This window comes from Abrus precatorius, unplaced genomic scaffold (assembly GCF_003935025.1).
Source record: "Abrus precatorius isolate BTA unplaced genomic scaffold, Abrus_2018 Scaffold10, whole genome shotgun sequence".
NCBI classification, from domain to species: domain Eukaryota; kingdom Viridiplantae; phylum Streptophyta; class Magnoliopsida; order Fabales; family Fabaceae; genus Abrus; species Abrus precatorius.
This window is the reverse complement of record NW_020874292.1, coordinates 15,748,363-15,766,510: the sequence shown is the minus strand read 5'-3', so window position 1 is coordinate 15,766,510 and position 18,148 is coordinate 15,748,363. Positions and strand designations below refer to the sequence as shown.

Sequence of the window (18,148 nt, the reverse complement as noted above, 5' to 3'; positions counted from 1 at the left end):
TTTTTGCAGAATGAACTTGTCATGGATTCTCTTGGTTCTTTCTTTGTACAACTTTGCATTCTCATATGCTTGCTGTCTTAATTCCTCCAATTCATGCAGCTGTAGAACTCTCTTCCTTCCAGCATTTGACAGATCGAAATTAATCCATTTTGTAGTCCAATATGCTCTATGTTCCAACTCTAGGGGTAGGTGACAGGCCTTTCCAAATACTAACTGATATAGAGACATACCAATTGGAGTTTTAAAAGCAGTTCTGTATGCCCACAATGAATCATCCAGCCTCTTTGACCAATCCTTCCTTGAGCTGTTCACTACCTTCTCCAGAATTTGCTTGATTTCTCTATTTGAAACCTCCACTTGTCCACTTGTTTGTGGATGGTAAGGAGTAGCAACCTTATGCTTCACACCATATTTCATTAATACAGCTTCAAGATACTTGTTGCAGAAGTGAGTACCTCCATCACTTATTAGCACTCTAGGCACACCAAATCTTGAAAAAATGTTCTTTCTTATAAAAGAAATCACTACCCTTGCATCATTTGATCTGGTGGGAATTGCTTCTACCTATTTAGACACATAATCCACTGCCACTAGAATGTATTCGTGTGAAAATGATGGGGGAAATGGTCCCATGAAATCAATCCCCCATACATCAAATAGTTCCACTCTAAGATGTTGGTTAATGGCAGCTCATGTCTTCTTGAGATATTTCTAGTTCTTTGACATTTGTCACAGTTTTCTACATACCTTTTGGCATCTTTGAAGAGTGTAGGCTAAAAGAAACCTGCTTGCAACACTTTTGCAGCAGTTCTTGAACTTGCATGGTGGCCTCCATATTCTGAATTATGACAATGCCATAATATCTCAGCTTGCTCACTTTGTGGAATGCATCTTCTAAGTAACCCATCTACTCCAATTTTGAACAAGTATGGGTCTTCCCACACATAGAATTTGCTGTCATGTAGGAGCTTTTTCTTTTGCTGCCAAGTAAACCTCTTTGGTATGAATTGAGTGGCTTTAAAATTTGCAATGTCAGCAAACCAAGGTATGTTATCCATTGCGAACAGCTTTTCATCTGGAAATTCTTCATTTATTTCCAATGATTCAGTGGTTGAACTCTCCAAGGGTAATCTGGATAGGTGGTCAGCAACACTGTTTTCTTTTCCTTTCTTGTCTTTGATCTCTAGCTCAAATTCTTGGAGGAGTAGAATCCATCTTAATAATCTGGGCTTTGCATCCTGTTTTGTCAAGAGATATTTAAGAGTAGCATGATCAGTATATACAATCACTTTCGAACCCATTAAATATGATCTGAACTTATCAAAAGCATATACAACAGCTAAAAGTTCTTTTTCTGTTGTTGTGTAATTCACTTGTGCAGGATTTAACACTTCGCTTGAATAATAGATAGCATGTAATTTCCTATCTTTTCTCTGTCCTAAAACAGCACCCACTGCACTATCACTTACATCACACATGAGTTCAAAAGGTAGTTTCTAATCTGGTTTTGCAAGAATAGGTGCAGAAATCGGTTTCTCTTTTAAAACAGAAAATGCATGCAAACAATTATCATCAAATATGAAATCTGCATCCTTTATAAGTAAATTACTCAAGGGTTTAGCAATCTTGGAAAAGTCTTTTATGAATCTTCTATAAAAACCAGCATGTCCTAAAAAACTTCTAACTCCCTTAATATTGATAGGTGGAGGCAATTTACTAATGACTTCTATTTTAGCTTGGTCCACCTCCATTCCTTTCTCTGAAATTTTGTGACCAAGGACAATGCCTTCTTGTACCATGAAATGGCACTTTTCCCAATTTAACACAAGATTAGTGTCTTGACATCTCTGCAAAACAGTGGATAGATTAGCTAAACAATCATCAAAAGAATCACCAAAAACAGAGAAATCATCCATGAACACTTCTATGATGTTTTCTACCAAATCAGAAAAAATAGAAAGCATGCATCTTTGGAAAGTGGCAAGGGCATTACACAAACCAAATGGCATTCTCCTATATGCAAAGACTCCAAATGGACATGTAAATGCAGTTTTCTCTTGATCTAAAGGATCTACAGCTATTTGATTATATCCTGAATACCCATCAAGAAAACAATAAAATGAATGTCCAACAAGTCTTTCTAACATTTAATCTGCAAATGGTAGTGGGAAATGATCTTTTCTGGTTGCATCATTTAATTTCCTATAGTCTATGCACATTCTCCATCCAGTCACAGTCCTAGTAGGGACAAGTTCATTCTTTTCATTAGGTACAACTGTCATACCACCTCTCTTTGGAACAACTTGGACTGGACTTACCCAATTGCTGTCAGAAATTGGGTATATTATTCCTGCATCTAACAGCTTTATGACCTCTTTTTTAACTACCTCTTTCATGGCTGGGTTTAACCTCCTTTCTGGCTGCACAACAGGCTTAAAATTCTCTTCAAATAAAATTTTGTGCTTACAAAATGAGGGATTTATACCTTTCAGATCTGCAATACTCCAGCCAATTGCAGATTTGTGTTCTCTCAAAATTCTGAGCAATTTTTCCTCTTGTTCTTCCTTAAGTTCATTATTGATGATGAGTGGATTTTCATGTTTCTTATCCAGAAATGCATACCGCAGGTGTGAAGGGAGTTGTTTCAGTTCTAGCCTTTGCTTTTCCTCTTCTTTATCATCCTTTTCTAGCTTCTCCTTCACTGAATTTTCTGCAGATTTTTGAATTGGCAGAGCTTATAGTTGCTGCTGCACTTCCTTAATGCATTCTTCATGCAGAAGTTCAGATTTGTTGCTCCCTGCAGATATTATTTCTTCTAACACCGCAAGTTCATCAATTTCATTAATATGGCGTTGTGTAATTAAAGCTCTCCCTGTTGCAAGAAATGGTCTCCCTAGGATCAAAGGAATGTTAGAATCCACCTCCATGTCCAGAATTACAAAATCTGTAGGAAAAATGAACTTGTCAACTTTAACTAATAAATCTTCAACAACTCCATATGGATAAGTGTATGATCTATCAGCTAGCTGCAATGTAATGTTGGTGGGCTTCACTTCCTCTATGCCAAGTTTCTGCAGAACAGCCAATGGCATCAGATTTATGCTTGCTCCCAAGTCACACAATGCTCTTCCCACAGTGCAGTTTCCTATTTCACAAGGAATGCTAAATGATCCAAGATCTTTCAGCTTTTGAGGAAGCTTTCTCTTGAGAATGGCACTGCACTCCTCTGTCAAAGGTACTGTTTTATCATGCTCTAGTTTTCTTTTTCTGGAAAGTAGTTCTTTCATAAACTTTGCATATGAGGGCATTTGCTCTAAAGCTTCTGCAAAAGGAATGTTAATTTGTAATTTCTTAAAGACATTCATAAACCTTTCAAATTGTTCCTCTTGTTTAGGATTCTGAACTCTTTGAGGATAGGGCAGCCTCTTGTATTTTTCTGGATCTATTGGCTTACAAGCTTCCTCAAAGAGTTGCTTTTTGGTTTTTCTTTCAGAATTCATGGGAACTTTTTCTTTTTCTTCTGAATGGTCTTTCTTCAATAGCTTAAAATTTCCTTGTTGCAGATCTTGTTCAATGTTTCTTTCTACTACATCATTTACTTTCTTTTCTGCTGGTTTAGGGCTTGCAACTACAGCTCCACTCCTTGTAGTTATGGCTTGACTCTTTAGGATTGATTACTGTATTGCTTGGAAATCTTCCTTCATCCCTGCTGGATAATTGTTCAGCTAATTGTCCAATCTGTGTCTCTCATTCATAGGTCTGGAAAATTTTTGATTTCCTTGAGGTTGAGTGGACGAATTTCTCTGAAAATAATGCTGTTGTGTTGCTGGACCTGCATTAGAAAAAGGCAAATTTGAATTAGAATTCTTTGCAGCAGAATATTGATTATTCCAATTAGAATACTGCTGAGTTTTATTATTTGAAAATTGAAATCTAGGGGGATATGATGGCTGTTGTCTCTGAAAATTATTCATATAATTCACTTGCTCTTGTGGTTCACTTGTGGATGCCTCACATGCACCATTTGCATGGTTTCCTCCACAAAAGTCACAACTTAGCTGACTGGTAGGCATACTCCCTGTTTGCAGATTGTTGATTTGTTGTGTTAAGGCAGCTAATTATTCTGAAAACATTTGATTTTGTAGCTGATTTTGTGCAAGAAAAGTTTCCAGAACTTTAGCTTCATGACCAAAGTTTCTTCCTTGATTCCTTGAGTTTGAATTCTGATACATTGAAGATGCCATCATGTCAATAATCCTCTGAGCTTCTTCCAAGGACTTTGTATTTAATGAACCTCCAGCAGCAGCATCAACCATTGTTCTTGTTACTGCATTCATCCCATTATAAAAAGTCTCTAATTGCATCCAATCTGGAATACAATGATGTGGACACCTTCTAAGCAGTTCTTTGTATCTTTCCCATTCTTCATACAATGATTCTCTTTCTTGCTGCACAAAGGATGTAATTTCTCCTCTCAACTTAGCAGCTTTAGATGGAGGGAAGTACTTAGTTAAAAACTTATTCACCAGTTTTGTCCAGGTTGTGATGCTTCCTTGTGGTTGAGCTTGTAACCAACATTTTGCTCTATCTCTCAAGGAAAAAGAAAATAGTCTTAATCTGATAGCTTCTTCACTAACTCCATTCATTCTTATGGTGTCACATAGCTGCAGAAAATTTGAAATATGCAGGTTAGGATCATCAGAATTTCCTCCAGCAAACTGATCCTATTGGACTAAATGTAGTAGGGCAGGTTTAATCTCAAAACGGTTGGCTTGAATAGTTGGCCTAATTATAGAAGAGTTAAAACCTTGCATGTTAGGAATAGCATAGTCCCCTAATGTTCTAAATCTGTTCTGTTCTGCCATTTCTATTGCTGGATTTGGTTGTCTCAAGGGTGTAAATGTTCTTTTCATTCTAGGATTACTCTGAGATTCTGGAGAATGGACAGCTTCTAACTCACTATCACTCCCTATGGCTTTTTCTGCTCTAGACTCTTTTCTCAATCTTCTCAAAGTTATGTCTATGTCAGGATCAAAGACCAGAATTGATTTATTCTTGTTTTTACCACGCATATACAAATCAGTTTAAAGCAAAATTAGACCACAATTGATATTCAGAAATGTACAACAGAATTCATGCAAATTCTATTAGTAAAAGCATATAGAAACTTAAATCTAGCAGTTGCAGAATTGTAAAATCATGTACAAATATGCAGAATGGCAATTACAACTATGAAGAACAATGAAAACTGAAATTATGCAGATAACAAAGATGTAAAAATTCTATGCAGCAGACAGAAATATTATGCAGAATATTACACAAGGTGTAGTAAAATTATGCAGAAAGCAATTTGAAAGCAAAGCAACAAAATAAATGCTCAATCTAGTTACTTTTCTACTACTAATGATATTGAAATGCAAATTTCCCAGCAACGGCGCCAAAAACTTGTTGTTAGCAATCTAAACACTAGCAAGTGCACTAGTATTGCAGCAAGTAATGAGTATTTTTAAGAACAGGATATCGTCTCCAAGAGGAATTTAGATTTCAAGTATCAATTCACAAAATTGTAACCATTTGAGCCATACGAATTTGGGAGAAGAGTTGTAACATACAAAAGCAATAAACCAAAGCAATTAAGAGTAAAGAAGAATGTGCAGAAAAACAGATCAATGAATGCAATGTGAGATTAGAAATGGATTGAAAGGTAGTTAGGAATTTACTTCACAAGAATATCAGTATTAATTCAATTATGCCTTTGAACATTCAAGAACTTGGTTAATTGACAATCAATTTCGCATAGCAATAGCCAAAGATTAATTCCTTAACTCATTGACCCTAACAAGAAACTAAACCACCCTAATCCCTTAGGTGAAGTTCAATTTCAAGTTGCATTAAGACTTAGAACCTTAAGATTGCAGAATTAGGTCTCTTTATCCCTAAGAAATCCCTAACTTCTGATTGCTAACTCAAATCGAAGAAGCAAATCCAACTTCCATTGGTAATTGTTCCTCTAAGATGAATCAAACGAATTTCCATTCATAGATTGCAAGAAAAACAGAATTCACAATTCAATTAATCTAAGAACTCAAAATCCAGAAATAAGAGTCAAATCAATACATCAATTCGAGTTCCATAAACCCCTAACTACAAGAAAACTACTCAGACATGGGAGAAGAGAAAGAGAAAGAAGAAGAAGAAGAAGAAAAACTCCAAGAAGTCATGGCCAGAAGCTCCAATCTGATTCCTCTTGGTGGAAGCTTCAAGACTTGACCCCAATCTTCTCTCTCAATCTCTCTCAACGAGATCTAACAGAAAAACGGAAAAATAAAACTGAACTCCGAAAAATCTGCATGTTTCTATTATTTATAGAATTTCCCAGATTTGTGCGTTATCACTTTTATGAGAAATAGTAGCCACGCAGAAGGTTTATGGTTGCACGTTAACACTTTTATGAGAAAAAGTGTCCACGCGCAACTTTCCTGATATTGAAGGCTCTGGAACTATCACTCTTGCTGATAAAAGTGACTACGCAGAGCTCAAGTGGTTGCGCGTGATCACTCTTATGAATAAAAGTGATTACGAGCAACTCGCCAGGTTGAAGGCTCTCTGGAACGTTCACTTTCGCTGATAATAGTGGTTACGCAGAGCTTTTCCTGATATTTGCCTCTCTGGAACGCTCACTTTTATTGATAAAAGTGATAATGCCCAAGCTTTCTTCTTCTTTGAACTCTGGAGTGATCACTTTTACTTACAATAGTGATCACACCTACTCTGCACTTTCTTGGTCTTGTGTTTTTGGAGTCCAGACTTGCTTCGTTCCTCTTCCTTGTCATCAAACTTCCATGAATATGATCCTTGCTCAATTTATTCCTACAAAAACAAGATTAAAAACTTAATTCCTAAGCAAAAATTCCACAATTGCTAAGATAACTACAATTTTAAAGAAAACTTAAATTCATTCTCTTTTTCTGAGTTTTTCTGCTTTCTTCATATATTTTTCTTATCAAATGTGTTAGAATTATGCTAAAATATCAGTAAAAATATGGATTCATCATCTCCCTCTCGCCTCCTGGCACCTTTGGTTCCAAATTCCAATTTGGGTCTCGCTTGGGTCCTCTTTTGCTTTGTCACTAAGGAACGCGTGCAAAACTCATCTTGGGCCAGTGAAACACCTTGGAAGTGACTGCTAGGACTAATAGGAAGAGTTCCCTATCTCTCTCTCGCCTCCTGGCGCCTTTGACCCCAAATTCATATTTAGGTCTCGCCTGGGTCCTCTTTTGCTATGTCGCTAAGGAACGTGTGTAAAACACATCTCAGTCCATTGAAACACCTTGGAAGTGACTGCTAGGAGAAATAGGAAGAGTTTCTTGTCTCTCTCTCGCCTCCTGGCGCCTTTGGGCCAAAATTCCAAATTGGGTCTCACGTGGCTCCCCTTTTGCTTAGTCGCTAAGGAACGCGTGCAAAACTAATTTCGGGCCACTGAAACACCTTGGAAGTTACTGCTAGGACTAATAGGAAGAGTTCCCTGTCTCTCTCTTGCCTCCTGGCGCCTTTGGGACCAAATTCCAATTTGGGTCTCGCCTGGGTCCTCTTTTGCTAAGTCCCTAAGGGACGCGTAAAAAACTCATCTTGGGCCACTGAATCACCTTGGCAGTGACTGCTAGGACTAATAGGAAGAGTTCGCTGTCTCTTTATCACCTCCTGCGCCTGTGGGAAAAAATTCTACTTTAAGTCTCGCGTTGGTCCTCTTTTGCTTAGTTGCTAAGGAACGCGTGCAAAACTCATCTCGGGCCACTGAAACACCTTAGAAGTAACTGCTAGGACTAATAGGAAGAGTTCCCTGTCTCTCTCTAGCCTCCTGGCGCCTTGGGGCCCAAATTGTAATTTGGGTCTCGCTTGGGTCCTCTTTTGCTGTGTCCCTAAGGGTCGCGTACAAAACTCATCTCGAGCCACTGAAACACCTTGGAAGTGATTGTTAGGACTAATAGGAAGAGTTCCCTGACTCTCTCTCGCCTCCTGGCGCATTTGGGCCCAAATTGCAATATGGGTCTCGCTTGGCTCCTCTTGTGCTGAGTTGCTAAGGAAAGCGTGCAAAACTCATCTCGGGGCACTGAATCACCTTGGAAGTGACTGCTAGGACTAATAGGAAGAGTTCGCTGTCTATCACTCACCTCCTGCGCCATTGGGCAAAAATTCCACTTTAGGTCTCGTCTGGGTCCTCTTTTGCTTAGTCGCTAAGGAACGCGTGCAAAACTCTTTTCGGGCCACTGAAACACCTTAGAAGTGACAGCTAGAACTAATAGCAAGAGTTCCTTGACTCTCTCTCGCCTCCTGGCGCCTTTGGGCCCAAATTCCAATTTAGGTCTCGCTTGGGTCCTCTTTTGCTTAGTTGCTAAGGAACGCGTGCAAAACTCATCTCGGGTACTGAATCACCTTGGAAGTGGCTTCTAGGAGTAATAGGAAGTGTTCCCCGTCTCTCTCTCGCCTCCTGGCACCTTTGAGCCCAAATTGCAATATGGGTCTCGCCTGGGTCCTGTTTTGCTAAGTCGCTAAGGAACACGTGCAAAATACATCTCGGGCCACTGAAACACTTTGGAAGTGACTGCCAGGACTAAAAGAAAGAGTTCCCTGTCTCTCTCTTGCAACCTGGCACCTTTGGGCCCAAATTCCAATTTAGGTCTCGCTTGGGTCCTATTTTGCTTAGTTGCTAAGGAACGCGTGCAGAACTCATCTCGAGGCACTGACTCACCTTGTAAGTGGCTGCTAGGAGTAATAGGAAGAGTTCCCCGTCTCTCTCTCGCCTCCTGGAACCTTTGAGCCCAAATTCAAATTTGGGTCTCGCCTGGGTCCTCTTTTGCTAAGTCGCTAAGGAACACGTGCAAAACACATCTTGGGCCACTGAAACACTTTGGAAGTGACTGCTAGGACTAAAAGAAAGAGTTCCCTGTCTCTCTCGCCTCCTGGCGCCTTTGGGCCCAAATTCTAATTTGGGTCTCGCGTGGGTTGTTTTTTGCTATTTTGCTAAGGAACGCGTGCAAAACTCATCTCGGGCCACTGAATCACTTTGGAAGTAACTGCTAGGACTAATAGGAAGAGTTCCCTGTCTCTCCCTCGACTACTGCGCCATTGGGCCTAAATTCCAATTTGGGCCTCGCTTGGGTCCTCTTTTGCTGAGTTACTAAGGAACGCGTGCAAAACTGATCTCGGGCCACTGAATCACCTTGGAAGTAAATTCTAGGACTAATAGGAAGAGTTCCCTGTCTCTCTCTAGCCTCCTGCGCCTTTGGGCAAAAATTCCACTTTAGGTCTCGCCTGGGTCCTCTTTTGCTTAGTCGCTAAGGAACGCGTGCAAAACTCATCTCGAGCCAGTGAAACACCTTGGAAGTGACTGCTAGGACTAATAGGAAGAGTTCCCTATCTCTCTCTCGCCTCTTGGTGCCTTTGGGACCAAATTCCCATTTGGGTCTCGCTTGGGTCCTCTTTTGTTTTGTCACTAAGGAACGCGTGCAAAACTAATCTTGGGCCAGTAAAATTCCTTGGAAGTGACTGCTAGGACTAATAGGAAGAGTTCTCTGTCTCTCTCTCCCCTCCTGGCGCCTTTGAGTCGCCTAGGCCCTCTTTTGCTACGTCGCTAAGGAACGCATGCAAAACACATCTCGGCCCACTGAAACACCTTGGAAGTGACTGCTAGGAGAAATAGGAAGAGTTTCGTGTCTCTCTCTCGCCTCCTGGCGCCTTTGGCCCCAAATTCTAATTTGGGTCTCACCTGGGTCCTCTTTTGCTTAGTCACTAAGGAACGCGTGCAAAACTCATTTCGGGCCACTGAAACACCTTGGAAGTTACTTCTAGGACTAATAGGAAGAGTTCCCTGTCTCTCTCTCGCCTCTTGGCGCTTTTGGGCCCAAATTCAAATTTGGGTCTCGCTTGGGTCTTCTTTTGCTGAGTCCCTAAGGGACGCATAGAAAACTCATCTCGGGCCACTGAATAACCTTGGAAGTGACTGCTAGGACTAATAGGAAGAGTTCGCTGTCTCTATATCACCTCCTGCGCCTTTTGGCAAAAATTCCACTTTGAGTCTCGCGTGGGTCCTCTTTCGCTTAGTCACTAAGGAACGCGTGTAAAACTCATCTTAGGCCACTGAAACACCTTGGAAGTAACTGCTAGGACTAATAGGAAGAGTTCCCTGTCTCTCTCTTGCCTCCTATCGCCTTTGGGACCAAATTTTAATTTGGGTCTCGCCTGGGTCCTCTTTTGCTTAGTCGCTAAGGAACACGTGCAAAACTCATCTCGGGCCACTGAAACACCTTGGAAGGGACTGCTAGGACTAATAGGAAGAGTTCCCTGTCTCTCTCTCGCTTCCTGGCGCCTTTAGGATCAAATTCCAATTTGGATCTCGCTTGAGTCCTTTTTTGCGTAGTCGCTAAGGAACGCGTGCAAAACTCATCTCGGGCCACTGAAACACCTTGGAAGGGACTGCTAGGACTAATAGGAAGAGTTCCCTGTCTCTCTCTCGCTTCCTGGCGCCTTTAGGATCAAATTCCAATTTGGGTCTCGCTTGGTCCTCTTTTGCTAAGTTGCGAAGGAACGCGTGCAAAACTCATGTCGGTCCACTGAATCACCTTTGAAGTGACTGCTAGGACTAATAGGAAGAGTTCACTATCTCTCTCTCACCTCCTGCGCCTTTGGGAAAAAATTCCACTTTAGGTATCGCTTGGGTCCTCTTTTGCTTAGCCGCTAAGATACGCGTGCAAAACTCATCTCGGGCCACTGAAACACCTTGGAAGTGACTGCTAGGACTAATAGGAAGAGTTCCTTATCTCTTTCTCGCCTCCTGGTGCCATTGGGCCCAACTTCTAATTTGGGTCTCGCATGGGTCCTCTTTTGCTTAGTCGCTAAGGAACGCGTACAAAACTCATCTCGGGCCACTGAAACACCTGGAAGTGACTGTTAGGACTAATAGGAAGAGTTCCCTGTCTCACTCTCGCCTCCCAGCGCCTTTGGGACCAAATTCCAATTTGGGTCTCGCTTGGGTCCTCTTTTGCAAAGTCGCTAAGGAACGCGTGCAAAACACATCTCGGTCCACTGAATCACCTATGAAGTTACTGCTAGAAGTAATAGGAAGAGTTCGCTGTCTCTCTCTCGCCTCCTGGCGCCTTTAGGCCCAAATTTCAATTTGAGTCTCATCTGGGTCCTCTTTTGCTTAGTAGCTAAGGAACACGTGCAAAACTCATCTCGGTCCACTGAAATACCTTGGAAATGACTGCTAGGACTAACAGAAACAGTTCCCTCTCTCTTTCTCGCCCCCTGGCGCCTTTGTGCCCGAATTCCAATTTGGGTCTCACCCTGGTCCTCTTTTGCTTAGTCGCTAAGGAATGCGTGCAAAACTCATCTCGGGCCACTAAAATACCTTGGATGTGACTACTAGGAGTAATAGAAAGAGTTCCTTGTATCTCTCTTGCCTCCTGGAGCCTTTGGGCCAATATTCCAATTTGGGTCTCGCCTGGGTCCTCTTTTGCTAAGTCGCTAAGGAACGCGTGCAAAACACATCTTGGGCCACTAAAACACCTTGGAAGTGACTGCTAGGAGTAATTAGAAGAGTTGCCTGTCTCTCTCTCGCCTCCTGGACCTTTAGGCACAAATTCCAATTTGGGTCTCGCCTAGGTCTTCTTTTGCTTAGTCGCTAAGGAACGCGTGCAAAACTCATCTCGAGCCTGTGAAACACCTTGGAAGTGACTGCTAGGACTAATAAGAAGAGTTCCCTGTCTCTCTCTCGCCTCCTATCGCCTTTGGGGCCAAATTCCAATTTGGGTCTCGCCTAGGTCTTCTTTTGCTTAGTCGCTAAGGAACGCGTTCAAAACTCATCTCAAAAATTTTAAACACCTTGGAAGTGACTGCTAGGACTAATAGGAAGAGTTCGCTGTCTCTCTCTCGCCTTCTGGCGCCTTTGGGCCTAAATTCTAATTTGAGTCTCGCCTGGATCCTCTTTTGCTTAGTCGCTAAGGAACGCGTGTAAAACTCATCTCGGGCCATTACACACCTTGGAAGTGACTGCTAGGACTAATAGGAAGAGTTCCTTATCTCTCTCTCGCCTCCTGGTGCCATTGGGCCCAACTTCTAATTTGGGTCTCGCATGGGTCCTCTTTTGCTTAGTCGCTAAGGAACGCGTGCAAAACTCATCTCGAGCCAGTGAAACACCTTGGAAGTGACTGCTAGGACTAATAGGAAGAGTTCCCTGTCTCTCTCTCGCCTCCTATCGCCTTTGGGGATAAATTCCAATTTGGGTCTCGCCTAGGTCTTCTTTTGCTTAGTCGCTAAGGAACGCGTTCAAAACTCATCTCAAAAATCTGAAACACCTTGGAAGTGACTGCTAGGACTAATAGGAAGAGTTCGCTGTCTCTCTCTCGCCTCGTGGTGCCTTTAGGCCCAAATTCCATTTTGGGTCTCGCCCGGGTCCTCTTTTGCTTAGTCGCAAAGGAATGCGTGAAAAACTTATCTCAGACCATTGAAACACCTTGGAAGTGACTGCTAGGACTAATAGGAAGAGTTCTTTGTCTCTCTCTCGCCTTCTGGCGCCTTTGGGCCCAAATTCCAATTTGGGTCTCGCCTGGGTCTTCTTTTGCGGAAACGCTAAGGAACGCGAGAAAAACTCATTTGGGCCACTGAAACACCTTGAAAGTGACTGTAGGACTAATAGGTAGAGGTCCCTGTCTCTCTCTCGCCTCCTGGCGCCTTTAGGCCCAGATTCCATTTTGAGTCTCACCTAGGTCCTCTTTTGCTTAGTCGCTAAGGAACGAGTGCAAAACTCATCTCGGGTTATTGAAACACCTTGGAAGTGACTGCTATGACTAATAGGAAGAGTTCCCTGTCTCTCTCTCGTCTCCCAGAGCCTTTGAGACCAAATTTCAATTTCGGTCTCGCCTGGGTTTTCTTTTGCAGAAATGCTAAGGAACGCGTGCAAAACTCAGCTCGTGCCACTGAAACACATTTGAAGTGACTGCTAGGACTAAAAGAAAGAGTTCCCTGTCTCTCTCTCGCCTCCTGGCGCCTTTGGGCCAAAATTCTAATTTGGGTCTCGCGTGGGTCCCTCTTTGCTGATTTGCTAAGGAACACGTGCAAAACTCATCCCGGGCCACTGAATCACCTTGGAAGTAACTGCTAGGACTAATACGAAGAGTTCCATGTCTCTCTCTCGCCTCCTTCGCCTTTGGGCAAAAATTCCAATTTAGGTCTCGCTAGGGTCCTCTTTTTCTTAGTCGCTAAGGAACGCGTGCAAAACTCATAACGGGCCACTGAAACACCTTGGAAGTGATTCCTAGGACTAATAGGAAGAGTTCCCTGTCTCCCTCTCGCCTCCTGGCGCCTTTGGGACCAAATTCCAATTTGGGTCTCGCTTGGGTCCTCTTTTGCTTTGTCACTAAGGAACGCGTGCAAAACTCATCTTCGGCCAGTGAAACACCTTGGAAGTGACTGCCAGGACTAATAGGAAGAGTTCCCTTTCTCTCTCTCGCCTCCTGGCGCCTTTGAGCCCAAATTCATATTTGGGTCTCGCCAGGGTCCTCTTTTGCTATGTCGCTAAGGAACGCGTGCAAAACACATCTCGGTCCATTGAAACACCTTGGAAGTGACTGCTAGGAGAAATAGGAAGAGTTCCTTGACTCTCTCTTGCCTCCTGGCGCCTTTGGGCCCAAATTCCAATTTGGGTCTCACGTGGCTCCTCTTTTGCTTAGTCGCTAAGGAACGCGTGCAATACTCATCTTGGGCCACTGAATCACCTTGGAAGTAAATTCTAGGACTAATAGGAAGAATTCCCTGTCTCTCTCTAGCCTCCTGCGCCTTTGGGCAAAAATTCCACTTTAGGTCTCGCTTGGGTCCTCCTTTGCTGAGTCCTTAAGAGACGTGTACAAAACTCATCTTGAGCCACTAAAACAACTTGGAAGTCACTGCTAGGAATAATAGGAAGAGTTCCCTGACTCTGGGTCAACTTTGAGTCTCGCGTTGGTCCTCGTTAGCTTAGTCGCTAAGGAACGCGTGCAAAACTAATCTTGGGCCAGTGAAACACCTTAGAAGTAACTGCTAGGACTAATAGGAAGAGTTCCCTGTCTCTCTCTAGCCTCCTGGCGCCTTGGGGCCCAAATTGTAATTTGGGTCTCGCTTGGGTCCTCTTTTGCTGTGTCCCTAAGGGTCGCGTACAAAACTCATCTCGAGCCACTGAAACACCTTGGAAGTGATTGTTAGGACTAATAGGAAGAGTTCCCTGACTCTCTCTCGCCTCCTGGCGCATTTGGGCCCAAATTGCAATATGGGTCTCGCTTGGCTCCTCTTGTGCTGAGTTGCTAAGGAAAGCGTGCAAAACTCATCTCGGGGCACTGAATCACCTTGGAAGTGACTGCTAGGACTAATAGGAAGAGTTCGCTGTCTATCACTCACCTCCTGCGCCATTGGGCAAAAATTCCACTTTAGGTCTCGTCTGGGTCCTCTTTTGCTTAGTCGCTAAGGAACGCGTGCAAAACTCTTTTCGGGCCACTGAAACACCTTAGAAGTGACAGCTAGAACTAATAGCAAGAGTTCCTTGACTCTCTCTCGCCTCCTGGCGCCTTTGGGCCCAAATTCCAATTTAGGTCTCGCTTGGGTCCTCTTTTGCTTAGTTGCTAAGGAACGCGTGCAAAACTCATCTCGGGTACTGAATCACCTTGGAAGTGGCTTCTAGGAGTAATAGGAAGTGTTCCCCGTCTCTCTCTCGCCTCCTGGCACCTTTGAGCCCAAATTGCAATATGGGTCTCGCCTGGGTCCTGTTTTGCTAAGTCGCTAAGGAACACGTGCAAAACACATCTCGGGCCACTGAAACACTTTGGATGTGACTGCTAGGACTAAAAGAAAGAGTTCCCTATCTCTCTCTCGCAACCTGGCACCTTTGGGCCCAAATTCCAATTTAGGTCTCGCTTGGGTCCTATTTTGCTTAGTTGCTAAGGAACGCGTGCAGAACTCATCTCGAGGCACTGAATCACCTTGTAAGTGGCTGCTAGGAGTAATAGGAAGAGTTCCGCGTCTCTCTCTCGCCTCCTGGAACCTTTGAGCCAAAATTCAAATTTGGGTCTCGCCTGGGTCCTCTTTTGCTAAGTCGCTAAGGAACACGTGCAAAACACATCTTGGGCCACTGAAACACTTTGGAAGTGACTGCTAGGACTAAAAGAAAGAGTTCCCTGTCTCTCTCGCCTTCTGGCGCCTTTGGGCCCAAATTCTAATTTGGGTCTCGCGTGGGTTGTTTTTTGCTATTTTGCTAAGGAACGCGTGCAAAACTCATCTCGGGCCATTGAATCACTTTGGAAGTAACTGCTAGGACTAATAGGAAGAGTTCCCTGTCTCTCCCTCGACTACTGCGCCATTGGGCCTAAATTCCAATTTGGGCCTCGCTTGGGTCCTCTTTTGCTGAGTTACTAAGGAACGCGTGCAAAACTGATCTCGGGCCACTGAATCACCTTGGAAGTAAATTCTAGGACTAATAGGAAGAGTTCCCTGTCTCTCTCTAGCCTCCTGCGCCTTTGGACAAAAATTCCACTTTAGGTCTCGCCTGGGTCCTCTTTTGCTTAGTCGCTAAGGAACGCGTGCAAAACTCATCTCGAGCCAGTGAAACACCTTGGAAGTGACTGCTAGGACTAATAGGAAGAGTTCCCTGTCTCTCTCTCGCCTCCTATCGCCTTTGGGGCCAAATTTCAATATGGGTCTCGCTTGGGTCCTCTTTTGCTTAGTCGCTAAGGAACGCGTGCAAAACTCATCACGAGCCAGTGAAACACCTTGGAAGTGACAGCTAGGACTAATAGGAAGAGTTCCCTTTCTCTCTCTCGCCTCCTGGCGCCTTGGGGACCAAATTCCAATTTGGGTCTCGCTTGAGTCCTCTTTTGCTGAGTCCTTAAAAGACGTGTACAAAACTCATCTTGAGCCACTGAAACACCTTGGAAGTCACTGCTAGGACTAATAGGAAGAGTTCCCTGACTCTGTGTCGCCTCCTGGCACTTTTGGGCCCAAATTCCAATTTGGGTCTCGCTTAGGTCCTCTTTTGCTGAGTTGCTAAGGAACGCGTGCAAAAGTCATCTCGGGCCACTGAAACACCTTGGAAGTGACTGCTAGGACTAATAGGAAGAGTTCCCTATCTCTCTCTCGCCTCTTGGTGCCTTTGGGACCAAATTCCCATTTGGGTCTCGCTTGGGTCCTCTTTTGTTTTGTCACTAAGGAACGCGTGCAAAACTAATCTTGGGCCAGTAAAATTCCTTGGAAGTGACTGCTAGGACTAATAGGAAGAGTTCTCTGTCTCTCTCTCCCCTCCTGGCGCCTTTGAGTCGCCTAGGCCCTCTTTTGCTACGTCGCTAAGGAACGCGTGCAAAACACATCTCAGCCCACTGAAACACCTTGGAAGTGACTGCTAGGAGAAATAGGAAGAGTTTCTTGTCTCTCTCTCGCCTCCTGGCGCCTTTGGCCCCAAATTCTAATTTGGGTCTCACCTGGGTCCTCTTTTGCTTAGTCACTAAGGAACGCGTACAAAACTCATTTCGGGCCACTGAAACACCTTGGAAGTTACTTCTAGGACTAATAGGAAGAGTTCCCTGTCTCTCTCTCGCCTCTTGGCGCTTTTGGGCCCAAATTCAAATTTGGGTCTCGCTTGGGTCTTCTTTTGCTGAGTCCCTAAGGGACGCATAGAAAACTCATCTCGGGCCACTGAATAACCTTGGAAGTGACTGCTAGGACTAATAGGAAGAGTTCGCTGTCTCTATATCACCTCCTGCGCCTTTTGGCAAAAATTCCACTTTGAGTCTCGCGTGGGTCCTCTTTCGCTTAGTCGCTAAGGAACGCGTGTAAAACTCATCTTAGGCCACTGAAACACCTTGGAAGTAACTGCTAGGACTAATAGGAAGAGTTCCCTGTCTCTCTCTTGCCTCCTATCGCCTTTGGGACCAAATTTCAATTTGGGTCTCACCTGGGTCCTCTTTTGCTTAGTCGCTAAGGAACACGTGCAAAACTCATCTCGGGCCACTGAAACACCTTGGAAGGGACTGCTAGGACTAATAGGAAGAGTTCCCTGTCTCTCTCTCGCTTCCTGGCGCCTTTAGGATCAAATTCCAATTTGGATCTCGCTTGAGTCCTTTTTTGCGTAGTCGCTAAGGAACGCGTGCAAAACTCATCTCGGGCCAGTGAAACACCTTGGAAGTGACTGCTAGGACTAATAGGAAGAGTTCCATGACTCTCTGTTGCCTCTTGGCGCTTTTGGGCCCAAATTGCAATTTGGGTCTCGCTTGGTCCTCTTTTGCTAAGTTGCTAAGGAACGCGTGCAAAACTCATGTCGGTCCACTGAATCACCTTTGAAGTGACTGCTAGGACTAATAGGAAGAGTTCACTATCTCTCTCTCACCTCCTGCGCCTTTGGGAAAAAATTCCACTTTAGGTATCGCTTGGGTCCTCTTTTGCTTAGCCGCTAAGATAAGCGTGCAAAACTCATCTCGGGCCACTGAAACACCTTGGAAGTGACTGCTAGGACTAATAGGAAGAGTTCCTTATCTCTTTCTCGCCTCCTGGTGCCATTGGGCCCAACTTCTAATTTGGGTCTCGCATGGGTCCTCTTTTGCTTAGTCTCTAAGGAACGCGTACAAAACTCATCTCGGGCCACTGAAACACCTGGAAGTGACTGTTAGGACTAATAGGAAGAGTTCCCTGTCTCACTCTCGCCTCCCAGCGCCTTTGGGACCAAATTCCAATTTGGGTCTCGCTTGGGTCCTCTTTTGCAAAGTCGCTAAGGAACGCGTGCAAAACACATCTCGGTCCACTGAATCACCTATGAAGTTACTGCTAGAAGTAATAGGAAGAGTTCGCTGTCTCTTTCTCGCCTCCTGGCGCCTTTAGGCCCAAATTTCAATTTGAGTCTCATCTGGGTCCTCTTTTGCTTAGTAGCTAAGGAACACGTGCAAAACTCATCTCGGTCCACTGAAACACCTTGGAAATGACTGCTAGGACTAACAGAAACAGTTCCCTCTCTCTTTCTCGCCCCCTGGCGCCTTTGTGCCCGAATTCCAATTTGGGTCTCACCCTGGTCCTCTTTTGCTTAGTCGCTAAGGAATGCGTGCAAAACTCATCTCGGGCCACTGAAATACCTTGGATGTGA

The 18,148-nt window shown here is 43.9% G+C and overlaps 1 non-coding gene and 1 pseudogene across 1 annotated transcript; both read left to right on the top strand.

Annotated features, from left to right (window-relative positions):
• LOC113851956 overlaps positions 1–18,148 on the top strand; it is a 121,652-nt pseudogene that overhangs the window by 50,318 nt on the left and 53,186 nt on the right.
• Positions 4,375–4,481, top strand: LOC113853363. Its single transcript, XR_003502536.1, has one exon. It is a non-coding gene; the product is annotated as a small nucleolar RNA R71 (small nucleolar RNA).